The sequence below is a fragment of the Crinia signifera genome, chromosome 5 (assembly GCF_055691185.1).
Source record: "Crinia signifera chromosome 5, ASM5569118v1, whole genome shotgun sequence".
NCBI classification, from domain to species: Eukaryota; Metazoa; Chordata; class Amphibia; order Anura; family Myobatrachidae; genus Crinia; species Crinia signifera.
In genome coordinates, this window is record NC_139221.1 from 60,003,701 (window position 1) to 60,022,695 (window position 18,995).

Sequence of the window (18,995 nt, forward strand, 5' to 3'; positions counted from 1 at the left end):
AGCGGTATCAGTGCACATAACGTGCGCTGATACCCATCTCCCCCATATCGACACATCATACATCTGCCCCATAATGCCACAAAGTAATGGCCATTATGTCACACACAGTAATACCCAGTGCTATTTTTCAGCAGGCTCCAGCAGGAACTGAAGGCCTTATTCTAGTTCACTCTTTCTGACAAAATCCTTCTTAGATGGACAAAACCATGTGCACTGCAGGGGGGCAGATTTAAAATGTGCAGAGAGAATTAGATTTGGGTGAGTCATTTTGTTTCTGTGCAGGGTAAATACTGGCTGCTTTATTTTTACACTGCAATATAGATCTCACTTTGAAGTAAAACCCCACCCAATTCTCTCTTCACAAGTAACACCTGCCTCACCTGCAGTGCACATGGTTTTGTCCATCTAAAGGTGCGTACACACAGGGGGGAGATATATTGCTAGCAATATATTGCTTGCAATATATTGCTTGCAATATATTGCTGAGCAATATATTGCTCAGTGTCTCCTTTTCATCAGCGACCAGAGATGGTCGCTGATGAAAAGGAACCTCTGCTGGGGGAGCCGCAGAGGTAATTAGCTGGTCGCAGGAGCAAGCTCCTGCGACCAGCGATTACAATGGGGCAGAAAACGGGAGCGCGCACCCGGCGATTTATCGCCGGGGCACACTTCCATCACTGGCAATATGGTCGCCTGCGACCATATTCCCAGCGATTATAGCCCCTATCGCCCCCGTGTGTACACAGCATTAGAAGGATTTTGTCAGAAAAAGTTAACTAGAATAAGGGCCTCAGTTCCTGCTGGAGCTTGCTGAAAAATAGCACTGGTAATACCCATTATAACACATTATGCAACACACAGTAATACCCATTATAACACATTATGCCACATACACTAATGTCTTTTACAACATATTATGCCACACAGTTTTGCCCAGTATGCCACATACAGTAATGCCCATTATAACACATTAAGCAACACACAGTAATGCCCATTATAACATTTCATGCCACACAGTAATGCCCATATAGGTGCTAATGTTCTCCTAGTTTCCACACATTGAAAACTTGTAAGGTGGTGGCCATTTAGGAAACCGGCCCCTCTGGCCGTGGGACAGTCTGGCATTGGCATCGGCTATACCGGCCCCGGTTTCCCCAAACACTGGCTGGTTAGTAGTTCAGACAATATGCCCTGACATTTGACCCAGAAGAAATCCAGTAAGGCTGGAGGTAGTTGTTACCTAGCGGCAGACAACTCAATTTTCAGACACTTAAAAAATTGCACTTACAGTACATGGCAGTCTCAATAGCATGCTACTGTATGGACATGGAACCTAATGAAAGCAGATGGCCTGCAAGAGAATTCCCTCTTGTTACATAAGAGTTAGTAGTCATACTCTCTCTCTCTCTCTCTCTGACTAACAGCAAAAAACAAAGGAGTTATTACTACTTCATAAATAGACTCCTGATTTTTCAAGAAATGTGACATCTGTGGCAAGATTTGTTTGAATGCGGCACTACATCAGTAGGAGAATACAAAAATGCTTCTATTACTGTATATGTTATTTGAAACTTTATATAACTAAGTTATGGTTCACTATTTTTAATGAAAGCCTTTTTTTATTTAACACCCTGATGTTTGAAGAGTACTGTTTTCTATGTTAAAGTTTAAATGATTGCAGAAGCCCCATTTATGTTTTACAATACATACAGTAGGTACTGAGGGATGCGCTTCAAAAGTAGAATTTATCATTACTAGTGTTGTGATGCTTTGAAATGGACCTAAAAAGCCTTTGAGAAGCATTATAAAAGTATTCCACAACATGATCCTTCACATGATGTTATTGATAATAAATCTTTATTATATGAACTTGTGTGAGTTTTAGTTGTCTATAGGATAAAAGAATGTAATTCATTTGATCTGGAGTTACAGCTGCTCTACCGCCTACATAAATATTGTATTAATATGCTTCCCAATTATCTAAGCCAGTTCTTTGTAATATTGTTTAAGCTACTGTACATCAGGTCAAATGGAAACTGTTGGTGAAAGGCAATTTATTCCACAGATCATTAATAGAATTGAGGTCTTGGCTCTGAATAAACCAATCCAGAACATATTTCTTTTATTGTGGCTTTGCAATATGATGGGTGAACAGTTGGTGTAATGGTTAGCATTACTGCCTCACAACACACGGACTTGGGTTCAATACAGTGGTGTAATAATAGCCCCGCAGACCCCACGGTCACGGGGAGGTGCTGAGTTAAGTGTGGGCACAGGGGGTCTGCAGGGCTATCGATACGCTGCACTGTTTGGGACCAACCTGCGTTACCCCTGTTTTTGCCGCCGCCGGGGCCAGCAGATCTACCTGTCTGTGGTGGTACTCCTCTGGCTCCTGCTAATGAAATTGACCATCACAAAATGGCTGCCCCCTTAAAACAGACCTTCTCTAGCATCATAAAAAAATGGTCTGCTGTTAGGGGGTCTGCTGCTGGTGATGGCCAATTTCATTAGCATGAGCCAGGAGGAGCACCAGGACCGCAGAAAAGTAGATCTGCGGGTCCCAGCTTTGGCAAAAAGAGGAGTAAGGCAGGGTTGGAGGGGGATTTATTGTGGGGGGGGGTGGGGGCGTTTCTGTAATTTCCGGCAGGGGGGTGTGCATTTTATAGTTACGCCACTGGTTCAATTCTCACTGTGAATCTGTGTGTGGAGTTTGGGGCCGATTCAGTCTTGTAGAGCAATGAATTCAGCCCCTTTGTCGATGGTGGGTGGCACCGAGCAGCTTCGCCAACATTTTCATTTGCTGGGGAGCTCACTGCCTGGTTGACAGGCAGGGGGTGTTTCGGGTGGACCTGGCTTTTCATGGGCATGCCACAAAAACAGTGGATGCAACCATAGAAACATACATATTAAAAATCATTTGAGATGAGTGTACATTTAGTACAAAGGCGAAACTACCATTGGTGCAGCAGGTGCAGTGCATCAGGGTCCATGAGGACTAAGGGGCCCACTGCTGCCCCTGTCACCTTCTTTGTGTCACCCACTGTATTTCCTTTTCACTCTGCCTCCCCTGCCTCTTCCTATTACCCACTGCCTCTCCCTGTTACACTCTGCCTCCCCCTGTCTCTCCCTATCACCCTCTGCCTCTCCGTCATACTCTGCCTCCCCTGCCTCTTCCTGTCACCTTCTGCCTCCCCCTGCCTCCTCATGTCACCCACTGCCTCTCCCTGACACTTTCTGCCTCCCCCTGCCTCTCCCTATCACCCTCTTCCTCTCCCTGTCACCCACAGTCGTGTTGCATATTGTGAACTTGGGTTGGGATGGATGAGGGGTCTCAAATTATATTTTTGCATCTGGGTTCCGCCAATGATTTGTTTGCTCCACACACTGACGTGAATAACCAAACTGTTCTCTATAATGTGCTACAGAATAAATATTTGTAACTGGTTTTACATAATAATAAGATTTGCATAAGCTTAATGATATATGCAAGGGGTCCTCAGACTATTTTGCTCTGGGACCCCATCAGACAATAAAAAAAACTACAGGACCCCAGCAATTTACAGCAGAATGGTCGCAACACATGTGAGGTTAGTAGACAATGCATGGCAGCATTGTTGAGGCACAAAATGATGGGAGGAGTCTAAAATAACAGACAATTCAACAGTCTCTTTGAATCACTGACTGAGATGAGAAAAACCATCAGAATGATGGTCAGCAACATGGAGTCACAACCCCATGCTAAGAAGGTCAGGACCCACTTTGGGGTCAGGACCAACAGTTTGAGAACCGCTGATATATGTTATAACACCTTTTGTAAATACTGCCAGAGTGCATAGCCAAAGTCTAGAACACATTTTAATGATTACAGTATGTCTAAGGAACTGTGTGGGAACACATCCAACCAACTATAAAGTCTAACATGCAGGGCCCTCTTTACCAAATTGTCTCATGTCTCCACCGAAAATCGTCTCATGTCTTGACTGCTATGTTTAACCTTGTCTTTACTTGTCCCACATATGAAGTGTACTGCAATGCATGACACTGAAGTGAGAGTCTGAGAGAAACTGGATATACTGTAGGTTACACTTATATCATACTACATGTTAGAATGCAATGTCTGACCAATTTAAACATTTCAGCATTACCTATCAATGTAAGTAAATGAAGCATAATGAGCTAGTAGTTTGGGTGCTTATTTTGCCATTTTAATTTAAGAAATTGCCTACAGTACCTGTTAATATCTTATCGTAAAATTTACATTTTAGGAAATATAATCATTTTGAAAAGGCTTGCATACTCCATAGAGGATAATTGCAAGTGCTTCCGACCAGGAATCTCCTTCACAACAATCTTTAAATATATTCCAGATATTTAAATATTATACATTATAAGGCAAGAAACTGAACTCACTGGTGAGATATTCACAAATCCAAGAGTGTCTCAGTTGTTTATTTCAATCCAGATGAACTACGGGGATCAATAAATATAGCTTAAAAAGTGAATTATATAATAAAAGGCCATAAACAAACACAAACACTCTATTTTCATTGTTTTTTATAGATATTACGCTTATATTTGACCAAAGATCGGAAATTCCTGGGCAGAGGCTAGTTGCTTACATTGAACAGAAGAATTAAAGTGACCATCCTAGTTATCTGCCCCTGGTCATACTAAACGCAGCCATATACTGTACAGAGAGATGTATCACACCTTAGAGAGAAATAAAGTGTAATTTCCCATAGCAACCAATCATCATCAAAATACTATTGATCCAGCACAGTATATGAAATGATAGTTATTGTAGAAGCCAATTGGTTTGTATAGGCAACTTATCAATTTTATCTCATGAAAGGTTTGGTAAATCTCCACAGCACATTTATGATCGATGAGGTAAGTGCAGTATCTACGCATAGGCAGAACTACTGTATCATTGGTGCAGCAGAGGCTCCTGAGGACTCTGCCTCCCCTTGCCTAATGCTGTCACCCTCTTCTGTTCCCTGTCACCCAAAGCCGTGTTGCAAGTTGGGAACTTGGGTTGGGGTGGAAGAGGGGGGGCCTAAATTATATTTTTGCACCTGGACCCACAACCCCTGCCACTTTATCTATGTACTGCATGGTATGCATGTAATTATACTCTAAATAAACAAAATTCTCTTACAGCCTTCAATCCCAGTGTTGTACTTGTATTTTTTTCTTCAAATACACATTCTTCTGACACCCAAAAAGTGTTTATTTTATTGTTATGTAGTGCCCACCTATTTCTCTCTATATACCATCACATTGTGGAGCACCCTACAGTTCTTCATTTATTTTCCTTTTTTTTAATAAAAATCTAATGACTTTATATGGACTAACCTTTCTTTTGGTATTGGGACAATTTTTACAGATATGTATCTTTGCAGCTTACATATTTTTGCCATATGGCATGAGATACTTGCTGCAACCCAGATGTTCCTCCATACCATAGCTTGCTTTTGAGTTTTAGTCAGACACAGACCAATCTACTCACAGTGTACCATGAATATTACTCTAGTTTGCTTTTTTTTTTTTCCGAAAAGGAATTGGCTACTTGTATCAGAACCCCTTTACAAGTACCAATATCAGTGTTTGCATGCACTGTAGATTTGTTGCTTGATTACATTTTAGCAGTGCAAATTGGATGCAAATTTTGAGCAAAAAAGTAGCTTGCAAGGACTATTCGATCTAATACAAAAAGAACAGAGCACATTGCTCCATATATGGACACCGTAAGTCACAAGGACAGTGGCAAACAAAGCAGAGCTATTTGGAGTGCCTAGAGCATGTAGGAGGACACTGTATTTTATTAAGTGTATTTTGTGACTGAATGACCATCATTATTTTCTTGAAGTCTGTTATTTCGCTGAAGTCTGATCATAATTGGGTGAGGAGTTCAGGCAATATGTTTTTTTTTTTTTTTATAATAGTACAACATCCTAAATATCTATATACCTACACTGTCCATATGTATATAATTGTCTTGCAGGACAACCTACAAACCTCACCATTTCAGCTATGCATTCTTGCAACCTTGTCTGATGTCCAGTCCAGGGTACCTATGGAAACAACAATTTCAGATGTCTTTGATGATTACTACTCAAATACCATTCTCCAGAATTCTAGGACTGTTCACGTAATGGTCTTTGTACAATAATCTTTTGACAGGTATAGAAATACTTTCAATTGACATTATACCCACCTCAACATTGAAACTGAGAATGTTATGTACATTATATAACCACTGGCAAATCCCGCAAACAAGCTACTCCCCCATTTTCGCTGCATTTTTGCCACTGTGGGGTGACAGTGTAAACTTCTCCTCACCAACACTCGCTCAGGCAGATACAGCTGTTGTATGCAGGAATGGGTTTTACTGTGCCTCATGGGCAGAGCATGGGTGGGTGAGCGCATGAGCTGCATGAGGATTATGCCACCAACGTCGCACTCACAAATAGCAGCAGGACACACACATCCACTGTTCTGCCCACAGAGAGAAAGTGGGGTAGGGGGCTGAAGCAGGTGCAAACACCACATGACATAATCCCACCAGATCGCGCACATGATGATTTCCATTGGTGAAAAGGCATGGCAGGCGGAGCTAGTCATCCTGTTCAGGCTCATCTAATATATTCCTGACCAGGTTGACATTAATTAATAGTTATAAAAAGCCAGGGCCATTTTAGACAATTTATCTCCCAGTGCGAACAGTTAAAAATGAGCCTCTAGGTGCGCATGCAAAAAAATGCTGTGGTCTAGCAGTGAAAGTGGCATGGTTTAACAAGAAAAAAAAAATACCTTACACCCCACTTTTTCAACCTGCATGTCCAGACACTGGTTACCACAGGAATAGTTGCTGTCCTCCCACACTTAAGTTGGCTCTCTGAAGGCCCACACAGTGACCCAGTAGGCTCCACAGATCCCCCCCAAGCCCAAACAGTGCCAGGCAACTTAAAGCAATGTACATTGTTTAGCCGTAATGCCTATTACACATTATGCCACACACTGTAATGCCCATTACATATTATGCCACACACCATAATGCCAATTACACATTACACCAAACACTGTAATGCCCATTACACATTACCACATGTTCTAATGCCAGTTACACATTATTTCACATGCTATAATGCCTGCTACACATTACTCTGCATACCGTAATGCCCGTTACACATTATTCCACATGCCGTAATGCCTCTTACATATTATATCATGCACCTAAATGCCCATTACACATTGTGCCACACACTGTGATGCTCATTACACATTATGCCACAGACCATTATGCCAATTACATATTCTGCCACACACCATAATGCTCATTACATATTATGCCACATAATTGCATCTAACCTACAAGCTCAATGCTAGGGGTTACATGTTCAATGCCAGGGGCTTCATGCTCAATGCCAGGGGCTTCATGCTTGTTTCCAAGGGGGGTTTATGCTCATTGAGAAAAGGGGTTTCATGCTTGTTGCCAAGGGGATTACATGTTTGTTCCCACAGAGGAGTTAAATACTCATTGCCATGGAGGAGTAAAATGCTCATTGCCAAGGGAGAATGAAATGCTCATTGCCATGGGAGGAGTGAAATATTGTCACTTGAGGTAACGAGAGCAGCTGCCAGCCAGGCAGAACTGAAAATGATGACAGCCGGACAGAGAGCAGAGGTCTGCCTGGCTATGTTCAGACTCAGAGCAGGTCCATGGCAATTTCATAAGCTCATGCTGGCTCGGGAGCCAATTGGAGCCAATAAGGAGTGGCAGTGCTGTCTGCCGGTCCATGAGATTCGATTGGTTTGTGAGCCAGCTTAAACTGTCAAAAAAGCTGCAGACCTGCTCTAAGTCTAAATATAGCCAGGCAGATCACCGCTCTCTGCCCGGTTGTCACCCATTTCATGCGCAGATCAGTAGTATGTCTAATGGGTGGTCCGGTGCACTCCCAGACCCCCCCTTCTTAGAATCGCCCATGTTACTGGTCAAGGCTGCTATAAAGCTTTGATGGATCAAAAAAAAATTACAATCATGGTCAAAAAGTGTATCTAGTAGGGGACCTTTTGTCACATACAATAGATACTGTAGATGAAAGTTTTGACTTTAATCTGTGTCCTTCTTAAGGCTGTTAACTATTATAATATTCTAGTAACAGCTCTAAGATTTGTTGAACATGTAAAAAACATCTTAAACATTATTCTAAAATGTGTATTTAAAAATGTTAACAAATTCCTTTATTTATTAATACTTTTCTAACATATGTATCTTTACTTACTTTACTATATCGCTGTACTGTACGGTATCCTTGCACTGATATGAATTCAGTTAAACTAACCCTGGTCATTGCCACTTAAAAGCAAACCTATGCTTTCTATGTCAACTAAAAAAAATATATATATATTACTTAAAGCTTTTTGCAAATACGCAATAAGATTATTTCCTTAAAACTTTCAGGAGCCCCAGTAAACCTTAAAATATTACATTGTAATGGTTTTTAATATCATCTTCTTTGACCATGGGGGCATTACTAGTTTTCTGAAATTCAACTGTATTGGTTCTGTCATCCAATGTCACATTGCTTTGTTTAGCCTTCTAGTGCTCTAAAATTATATATATAAGCCATAAAGAATGTATTTCCTGCTAAACATTATTAATGCCCATTTATTGACCATTTCTGCAGCTGTAGAGATAACTGAGAGTGACTGTAAGACCAAGTTGCTCATTTAAAATGATGACATAGAAGGTGACTACATAAATGGAGGTAAACTATTATATGCTAAAATTGAGATATATTGAAGTTGTTGTTTAGATTTTCCAATTTTACAACTAGCAGCCTTGGCAAGATAACATTCAATAGCAAACATATTTTGTATGTAAAAGCTAGGTCATCTATTTCCCAAAGAGCTTTTGACCAATTTTCCAAGAAAAGAACAAACAATTATAGATGCAAACACTGGTTACATGAGTAGTACGCCAACCAGTAATATATGTAGACCGCGTAATTCAGAGCAGAAGTCAAGTTCAACATTGGGAGAAGACAACAATTTTCTCTTTCCAACTGGCTAGGTATACAACAACAATGCAATATATTAAATCAATATTTCATGTTGAACTTGAATAATAGACCCTTTAGTTTGTTTCTGGCAGAGCAACATTAAAAAAATACACTACAGTATTTATAGAAGTTTTTTTTTTTAAGTAGAAGCTTTAAACTTGTGCTCAGATGCACTGCAAAGTTCTTGTCCCACAGGGTCAATTTATAACAATAATGTTTCGTATATGTGTACAGTGATGCAATCATTCACTTCAGGCCACATAATGGGTCCACTTGGAATAACTCATGAATGGATTCAGGATTTGCGAGGCCAAAATATGGAACCTCAGCAATTCAGATAGGTTTATGTTAAATGCATAATTTGACCTGATAACAAACACCTTCTAAACTGAGGGCAAACAGTAGAAATGCACCATTTTCAGGTAGCAGTATTAGTGTTAGCTTTATATGTTACCTTAAATTTCCTTCCTTGAATCCAATTTGAGGTTTTTACTGGCTTTGCATTGTGTGTATACAGGTTAACAGGCAACCGATCTTACATAAATAACTGATAGAAATCTTGCTTATATTTAATAGACTTAAATACAAGATTAGTCACATTAAGCATCCTAGAGGGACAATGGTCCCACAAATGGTCACACAATCATAACTCCAATTAAAATTACAACACACAGTAGCACAACTTTACACTGCATGTAGTGCCCTTAATTATTATCACACAGTAGTGCCCCTTATACACATAATGGGCCTTATTCTGGTTGACTCGCAAGGCTGCGTTTATGCATATTTAAATTAGGAATCAGTTTCGTCAGGGTTCATATGGAAATACCAGCTATGCCAAGAGCAGGAGAGGGAATCCGGGCAGAAAGCCTGTCCCATATTTGCAATGAGGCCTGAGTAGATGGTAGAAGATTAGGGGCTTTTGGTCTGAGATATTTTGGAATCCTAAAAAAGTTAGTTATAGGGAACGGTGTGTTAACAGACGTTTCAAGGGGAACCCAACCTGGTACATAGTCAGAATTAGAGTAACATTTAATTTGAGCTAATATTCATGCTTCATGGTACAGGGTTAAATTTGGTAGACAGAGACCTCCTCTGTCCTTTCGCATAATCAACCTAGAGTGGGTTAGTTTAGGAGGGTTCGCTGCCCAAATATACTTCATCAATATAGCAGTGCAGGTAGAAAGGGGGGGAGATATAAGGTATTGTGCGAAAGAGGTACATTAGTTTAGGGAGAAGAGTCATCTTAAAGGTGGCCATGTGGCCCATCCAGGAGATGTCAAATGCGAGCCAAGATTTTGATAAATTGGAAAGCGAGGTAATGATAGGGGGAAGATTTACTTCAAATACTTAAGAAGTTCTAGCAGGAATATTGAGACCCAGATAATGGATCAACATTGTCTGCCAATTGTATGGGTAACTAGTACAAAGTGTAGGTAGTGAGTCAGAAAGGTTTATAGGAAGGGCATCAGTTTTAGTAGTGTTTAACTAGTAAGAGGCCGCACTATAAGCATCTAGTATGGAATGAAGATATGGAAGTGTTGTAATAGGATTTGTGACAAAAAGCAAAATGTAATCTGCAAAAAGGCTAAGCTTGTGGTGGAAGGGGCCAATACTCAATCCTGGGAAGTTAGTATCCTTCTGGATAGTGGCTGTGAGGGGTTCGATGGATAGGACAAAAATTAATGGGAATAAGGGGTACCCCTGTCATGTACCATTGGAAATGGGGTATGGATTAGAAAGAAAGCCACCCGGGCCGTAGATGAGCTATACAGTGCTAAGATAGAAGTAAGTATGCAATCCCTAAAACCAAAGGGAAGTAGAACTTTACGCAAATACAACCAATTTAAGCGGTCAAAGGCCTTCTCCGCATCAAGGGATAACAAGAGGAGGTCCTGATCTGGAGCTAGGGAAACAATCAAGTTAAATACTCTGTGGGTATTATCTGGACTGGGATATTTTGGTCAAGCAGCCTCCAGATCTGAAGCCCAGGTCGACCACACGCAAGGATTGGGCAACTACTTGAAGACCTGATGGACTTCCTTTCCATCTAGTCCACGATATTGGTAACTATGGCTTCCAGGACATTGTGTTCCTACTACTGTAGTGGGAACTAGTAGCTATGATAATATGCGTTCCTATATGATACAGTGCCTTTAAGATGTTACCAGAAATGTTGTTCTTTAACCTAGTTCATGAAGGGCTGACCCTGCGGTTCAGTCCACATAATGTTTAGCGTGTGTTTTATATCATATATTTTGGATGCTCCTCTGTTTACCCTTAACCTTTCATATTCATATAGGACACCAGAATTTGACACATTGACTTAACCATAAGTGGGGTGCCGGAGTTACAGTCAGAAAGCTACAGTTGAGCTTTCACTTCACAGTTGAAATAAGAATATTGTAAGATTTCATGTGTTTTGCACTTAATGTGATTTTGTGTTTAAAGCCTGTGAACTGATTGAATTATTTTTGTTTCCCATATCAAATAGACTCTAATGACACTGATAAATACCAACTGGTGGAGTGATAGACAAGTGTTGGTTACACCCTAAAAGCCTGTTACTTCTGTATTGCTTGAGTAAAATTATTGTTGGACAATAAAGGTTTAACAGATAGTATTAGAGACCTTTTCACATACAGACCCACCACTAATTTGGTATCTCGGATTTTACACTTAATTAGCCAGAGAAAATTACCATGGAAAATTGATCCTTGGGGGCTGATTCAATCAGCCCCAATAACTGATAGTACAGTAAGTGGGATTTTTTTTCACCTGGGCAGAGGCAGGAAAGAAAAAAGTCCTTGATTACTGCCCATTTTTGCAGTTGTGAACACAAAAACACATTGATCTAGGAAGTTATTCTGGATGATGTGTTTTTCAAATAAAAATCAGTCAGGTTTCATGCAGTAAAAGGGATTCAATTATATTGGCCATTAACACTATCTGCCCAATGGAGTTATCACGCAATTCAATTGAATCACTTTCTACAGCTTGAAATCTCATGAAATCACCTCTTTTGCATGAAAAGTTTTTGTGATTAAGCTCCACATTACTGTAAAAAATTTACCCTTAAGGTTGCAAATTCATGTATCTGCATCTGTATACCAATAAAATACAGTAATAGAATATAATAATAATATCAAATTCATCAACACTCATATAATATATTATTGCAATATATTATTGCATTAAAAAGAATAATATGTCTTTGCAGTAGAATACATTATAGCAGGAATAATTCCTGGTGCATTTTTGTGCAATGTATGTATGTATGTATCTATGTGTGTGTGTATGTGTGTGTGTGTGTTTCTATTATATTTACTTACAATTTTTCCAGTTTAAGTTTGCTATAAGCAGGGCCGCCGAGAGGCAGGGGGGGCGGGTACATTTTACCTGGGCCCGGGTCTGGCGGACACACACTTTAAAAAATATTTATTGGGCTGCGGGTGTGCCGGGATGACAAGGACCCGCATGCCCATGTGTCCGGCCACCCACCCGCCCATATGTCCGGCCACCCGCCCGTCAGCTGCGGCTGCCCCTGCCTTCCCCTGTCTGTCCTTCCCCTGCACACAGAGAGACAGACGCTAGAAGTCATAGTTCACCTCTAGCGTCTGACAGGAAGCACAGCTCTGCACTTCCTGGTAACGCTGCAGAGCTGTGCTCCCTGTCAGAGACGCTGGAAGTGAAAAATGACTTCTAGCGTCTGTCTCTCTGTGCGCAGGGGAAGGCAGGGTAAAGCAGGGGCAGCTGCAGCTGATGGGTGGGTGGCCGGACACACGGGCACATATTAACCCCTTGGCAATGAGCTAGAACCCCTGGCAACGGAAATCCCCCTTGGCAACGAGCATTAACCCCTGGCAACATCCAATAACCCCTTGCAACGCATATTAACCCCTTGGCAATGAGCAAGAACCCCTGGCAATGGACAATAAACCCCCCTTGGCAACGAGCAAGAACCCCTGGAAACGGACATTAACCCCCCTTGGCAATGAGCATTAACCCCTGGGAACAAATATAAACCCGTTGGCAACAAGCAATAACCCCTGGCAATGCATATTAATCCCTTGGCTACGAGCAAGAACCCCTGGCAATGCACATTAACCCCCCCTCCTTGGAAAACGAGCAAGAACCCCTGGCAACGCACATTAACCCCCCTTGGCAACGAGCAAGAACCCCTGGCAATAGACATTAACCCCCCTTGGCAACGGACATTAACCACCTTGGCAACGGACATTAACCCCCTTGGCAACGGACATTAACCCCTTTGGCAACAAGCAGGTAATTTATAATTTTTTAGAAGCCTTACTGTGGGGGGCAATGTGGTGTGGCATAGTCCGGGTGTATCGACTTTTGTGTGACATCCCATTTTTTTGGGACGGTCCTGCGGGAATTAGACACTGCATGCGTCTAATGAGGCAGGGAAGTGAGGGCATGGCCAGCAGTTCACACAGCACTGGCCATGCCCTCACAGCGACAAAACGGCGCCCAAAAATTCTGCCTCTGGCACGCAAATATATTCCTTTCTCCACTGCCAAAGTTGGGAGGTATGCATTAGGTGTGAGGGGCATTGCAATGTGTGGCATAATGTGTCAGGGGCATTACAGTGTGCAGCATAGTATCATAGGCATTGTGGTGAGCTGCATCATGTTTCAGAGAAATGGTGGTGTGCGGCATAATGTATCACTGGCTCAGACACTGCCCGGCTGTTCCCGACCCGCGTGCGGCCTGCGCTGCATGTCTCGATCATAGGTCACGCTGCGCAGGCCGCAGCGCTGACCACCAGTGCCGGAACCTGCTTGCCGCCGGGCCTCCCACATCCTCCCACATCATACCCGACGCCGGAACCTGCTCGCCGCCGGGCCTCCCACGTCGCACATGTCTACCCGATGCCTGCCTCTGCACTGCGGCCGCCTGCCCCCCTCCGCAGCTCAGAAAAAGTAAGTCAGTGTGGGGGCACAGGGGGCAATTTTCTTTTAGGGATGCCAATCCCGGGATTGAGCATTTTTCAATCCCAGTGATATTGGTGTACCGGCCCCAAGATTTCTGTTGCCATCCCTTACATAGAAATTACCTTCTAGACCTAATTTGTCTCTGTCCCTGCGTCCCCACCATCTCTGTCCCCGCCCTCTGGCCCTTCGTCACCACCATCTCTGTCCCTGCATCCCGCCATCCCGCTCTATGCACCTTTGTCCCCGCCATCTCTCTCCCTGCATCCCCACCATTCCTCTCACTGTCCCTGACTTTTGCCACAATCTGTGTGGCATAATGTGAATTTTGGCACAATCCATGTGGAATAATTAGAATTTTGTGTCATTCCATGTGGCATAAAGTGAATTTTACGACATTCCATGTGAATTTTGGCTCATTCTGTGTAGCATAATGTGTAAGGGGCAAGTATAAGGAGTCTACTATTGTGTTGCATAAAGGGAATATGGTGTTGTACACACCCCTATATCCTTTTAATGGCCACACCTCTTTTCTGTAGCTCGCCACTCCAGGGGGGCCCCGTGACACTGTTGTACCGGGGCCCAGGATTTCACTTGGCAGCCCTGGCTATAAGTATAAAAATAATGTAGGACACGTAAGTGTCAATCTGTCTGTTTCAGTAACATAAAATGCATCAACGTTATGTTTACACAATAAAGCACAGATTGTAAAAGGCATTGCTCAATACCAGTGTCTATACCGCTTAAACACTGGAATCATCAGGTAAGTAACAACATTTGGACAGCAAGTCAATAGGCGTATGAAAGCTCTTCAATAAAGAACAGATTCAGACCATTGCACTATTTGAGTATTTAGCTTTTTTATTGACAAATATTGCTTCAAACAAACACTCAGAATTCCCATATCAATCACTAGCACACAATAATACCTTGTTTCCAAAAAGAATGCAGCGTACGAAGAAAGATTTCCCAATAAAAAAGTAAATGTTTGCATTTTCTGGGAGGCTGCCTGTTTTGTATTCGTGTCATTTGGGATGGAATTAAAAGGCAATTGATAGATTTGCTGAAATTATACACATTCAAAGGAACTAATGGGGATATTTTATTTATAAAGGATGGAATGGCACAGTACTGTATTTACCATACAAGTTAAGATATGAAATTGAACTGGTGAAAATGATTTACGTGCTGGATTAGAATATCGGCAGCTTTATAGAGTGAAATGTCACTGTGGTGCTGCAGCTTCAAGTTTTATATTTCCTCCTTTGAAATCCTGTCAGATTCACGAACACTAAAGAGTTTAATCAATGTTTGCTTTGCAAATACATTGGGACACAGTTTTTTTTTTTTTTAAAGGCAATAGCCTACAAGTGTATTATATGGGATACTGCACTGGGTAAGCTTATGTACAACGCATGTATTAAGATGTGATAGCCAAATAATGGGCAACATAAATGCTCTTATTTTGTCAAAATATTTATAGATACAATGGTTTATGTAGAAGGTGAACAAAGAAATAACAAAGGGGTGATTCTGGTTTGCTCGCTTATAAGCGAGTTCTGTCAGGGAGCCGATGTTTTGGAACTGCACATGCGTAATGGTGAATATGCGCTTGTGCAGACCCGATGTGTGAAGGCCTGCAGCGACTATAACAGTCACAAAGATGTTTGCACACAGCAAAGTGGGTAGTGGGAGGCAGGGCGCGGGCAGAAAAATGCTGGCCGTTCCCATGACAACAGAAAAAAATTAACAATAGTTATTTTACTGAGCGCTGAATCACAAGTTGCCCTCTTAGAGCTGCTGCTTTGTGGGGAGTGGTCAAGCCCCTATTGAATAACAAGAAAAAAGAGAAAAAAAGGAAGCAGCGCTCATAAAAAAGCAAGTGAATCAATTAGTAGAACAATTTTAATAAACAATATCATTTTAAACATTAAAAAAACATGTAATAATGGATCAGGATCACGTGCTGAATCTGTAAGGGCCCAAAATATCAAATGTAATCTGCACTGTACCAATTGGTGAGAGTCCCGGTGTTTTCCAGTCAATTCGGCAAAGGAAATCCTGGGTGTTTTCCAGTGATTATAATAAACATAAATGACTGGATCTCTGTGCTCAAATAAGTAACTCTCTATAGCAGTGATTCCTAACCCTGCTCCTAAAATACTCCCAACAGTGCAAGTTCTCCAAGTCACCCAGCAGGTGCAAAGGCAGGACCATCTTATTGGCATTGTGGGCCATAGGCAAAGCAATGCACTGGGGCCCCTACTTAAGAAATAAAATTGTATCTTCCTGCAGTGTCTCTTTACCTGCTATCAGCCATACAGCAATTAGCATTAGCTTACAGTCATTAACTGGCTGCAGGCCAGTAGAGAACGTTTCGCAGCAGCTCTGATTTTGTGTTATTCACATCCAAAGCAGCCAGGCAGCCTCTACTAGCCTAAAAAAAAAACCAGAAGCACTGGCAAACCCCTGCTCAAAGGCCCCAAGAATTTGGTGCACTCATTGGTCAGGTCCGAATTTCCCTTGTCCGATGGCGGGGGTTGCGCCTGCACATATATGCACTTTTGAAAACCCTAGGAGCTAATGGCTTTGGCAAGTTTCACACTCGCCGAGCCATTTGCTCCAGAGGGGGCAAGCTGGGGGCAAACAGTGGGCCGGAGCAAGGGAACACCCAGCGCTTTATGGGCATCCCCCTTAAAATGCTGGTTGTTCCCCTGGGAATGCAGGTGGGCGGATGTCTGCTTGGGGTGGGCAGCTGACATCACATCTGCCATCTCTGGCACTGACTAATTTTCGAAAAGGAAATAAATAATTTGATGGCCGGTGACCATTGAATGAATTAACTCCCCTTCAGCCACATGCGAGAAGATGTGATTTCATATCCCCTTGCATGTTACCGAGGGGATACGGAGGCACAAGGGGAAGGGGCGTTCATCGGAGCAGTGGGCTCCTAGCAAGCTGGTCTGAAACAAGCCCATTATTTACTGACGCATTTTAAAAGTTCCACAAGTGGAGCTAATTATTTCACTTGGGATTCTGTGCTGAGACCTGGAAAACGCGAACTATTGGGGGTACTTGAGGACCAGGAATGGGAAACACTGCTTTACAGTCTACAAAGATTCATCATTTTATTTGTTTTTCTTATTTACTTTCATAGACTCCACATTCTAAGAAATTTTAGTGATGTGATTTATCATATTGTGAACCTGACATTAATGTCACTGTACAATGGAGGATTGTACCAGTTAAATCTGCCACTGCAGTGAGCCAGTTGCAGTCTGTGACGGCTCTGGCTTCACTGGACTAGCAGTGACTTCCCATTGTAGGATCTTCCTGTCAGTTATTAAGTACAGCGAGGGAGTTGTTTTCTCCCTCTGGGACTTCTCGGCAAGGCTGTGATAAGCAGAAAGTATGCTTCTAGTAGGAAACCACTCCTAGCCTCCAGGCAGCCCTGGCCAGTTTCTATGAGCTGCATCAGATGCAGTCTACAGAAGCTGGTATTTTGCACATGCACCACTGCTTGTGTGCATATGCCAGTCCCGGCACCTGGCAGTCTACTCTGCTCTCCAGGCATGGGTACTTAGTGGCAGCCCTCCTCCTACAAAAAGTTAGAAGTGGCCGCTGCCATTGTATGTATTACACATGATTCAAAAACTTTTCTTTACATGTAGTATGCACTTTGCTAAAAGCAACCTGCGTACTGTTCTGGCAGATCAAATTTCTCCTACAGCTATCAGGTTGTATTAAAGATGAATCGGAGGTCATAAAGCTTGGAGTCTTATGAGTTACTGCACTTGAAACAATTTTTAATTTATATGATACAAAACACTTGTGAAACAAGCACTTTATTTTCTCCATGCCCTCTGTAGGCGTTGATTCAGATTCCAATTTTGTTACATTTAGCGAAAATAACCAATATCATAGACAGTGAGATTAGTTTTAAGAGGAACAAGTGAAATGTATGTTATTTCTGTGGAACAAACTGCATGTTATTTTTTTCACTCTAGATTAATTTTCTTTGAAGCTAACCTTAAATTATGGCAGGGCAGAAACTCATTTTGATTGACAGAACATGAGAAGACAGCAGATGGAAAAAACAATACTGAAGCTATTATATGAATTCATTTCATTTAGTCATTGATAAAAACACTGCAAAAGCCTCCTAAATAACCCAAGTGCAATAAATCATTATGAGTACGGTATATGGGTAAGTTACCTTGAACACGATCAATAATCAAAATAAGAAAAATGTAAAAAATAAGTATTAACTTAATTTACAATATCCTGTACTATTGATAAATTACAGAACAGTAATTAAATGGACAAAATCTAGAGATAAACATTGTTTTTAAAGATTGATCTGTGCTATATTCAGTTAACATTTTGGCACAGATATTTGATAAACTCTATGTATGAAGGTGGCAGGTAATGTCCTTCATAGAATACGCCAAGTTTCCTTCCCAAGACAGAGGAGAATTAATTGATACCATCTTTGTGCCATTTCCAATTTAGACATTAATTCACCAAAATGCAGAACTTGCAAGTGTTGCTGAATGGCCTTGCTGCAGAATGACTAATCAAAGTGTAATTTGAAGAGCAACCGATTCAAGTTACATGAATTTTCACTGCAATTTCTGCCGTTTCTGCCAGCACCCTAGTAGATCAATTGTCATACCGTAAGCAGGGGTTGAGTGAGGTGTAATGGTAGGTGGAACTTGTTCTAACTTTACCATAGCCCTGCACAGTAATTCTAAAAGAAAAGCCTGCCACACCACCCACATTAATAGATAATGCAGGAGACATGCTGTGGCTGTTTACAGCATTCATCCAATCCTCAGGTCTCAGCATGTGTAGTGTAGCATGAATAAGGGTCACTACTGAGTGATGTAACATGAAGAAGGGGCATCACTATGTGGTGTAGTAAGAATCAGGGGCACTACTTTCTGTGAAATGTGAATAAGAGTGTGTTACTGTATGT

At 41.7% G+C, this 18,995-nt stretch overlaps 1 long non-coding RNA gene across 2 annotated transcripts in view; it reads right to left on the bottom strand.

The window, feature by feature from the left end:
* The window catches only part of LOC146079459 (uncharacterized), a 272,777-nt gene that overhangs the window by 53,374 nt on the left and 200,408 nt on the right, over nucleotides 1-18,995 (bottom strand). For both annotated transcript variants that reach the window (XR_014474541.1, XR_014474542.1), the window contains exon 2: nucleotides 6,024-6,074. This is a non-coding gene — a long non-coding RNA (uncharacterized LOC146079459). The remainder of the gene's footprint in view (nucleotides 1-6,023; nucleotides 6,075-18,995) is intronic.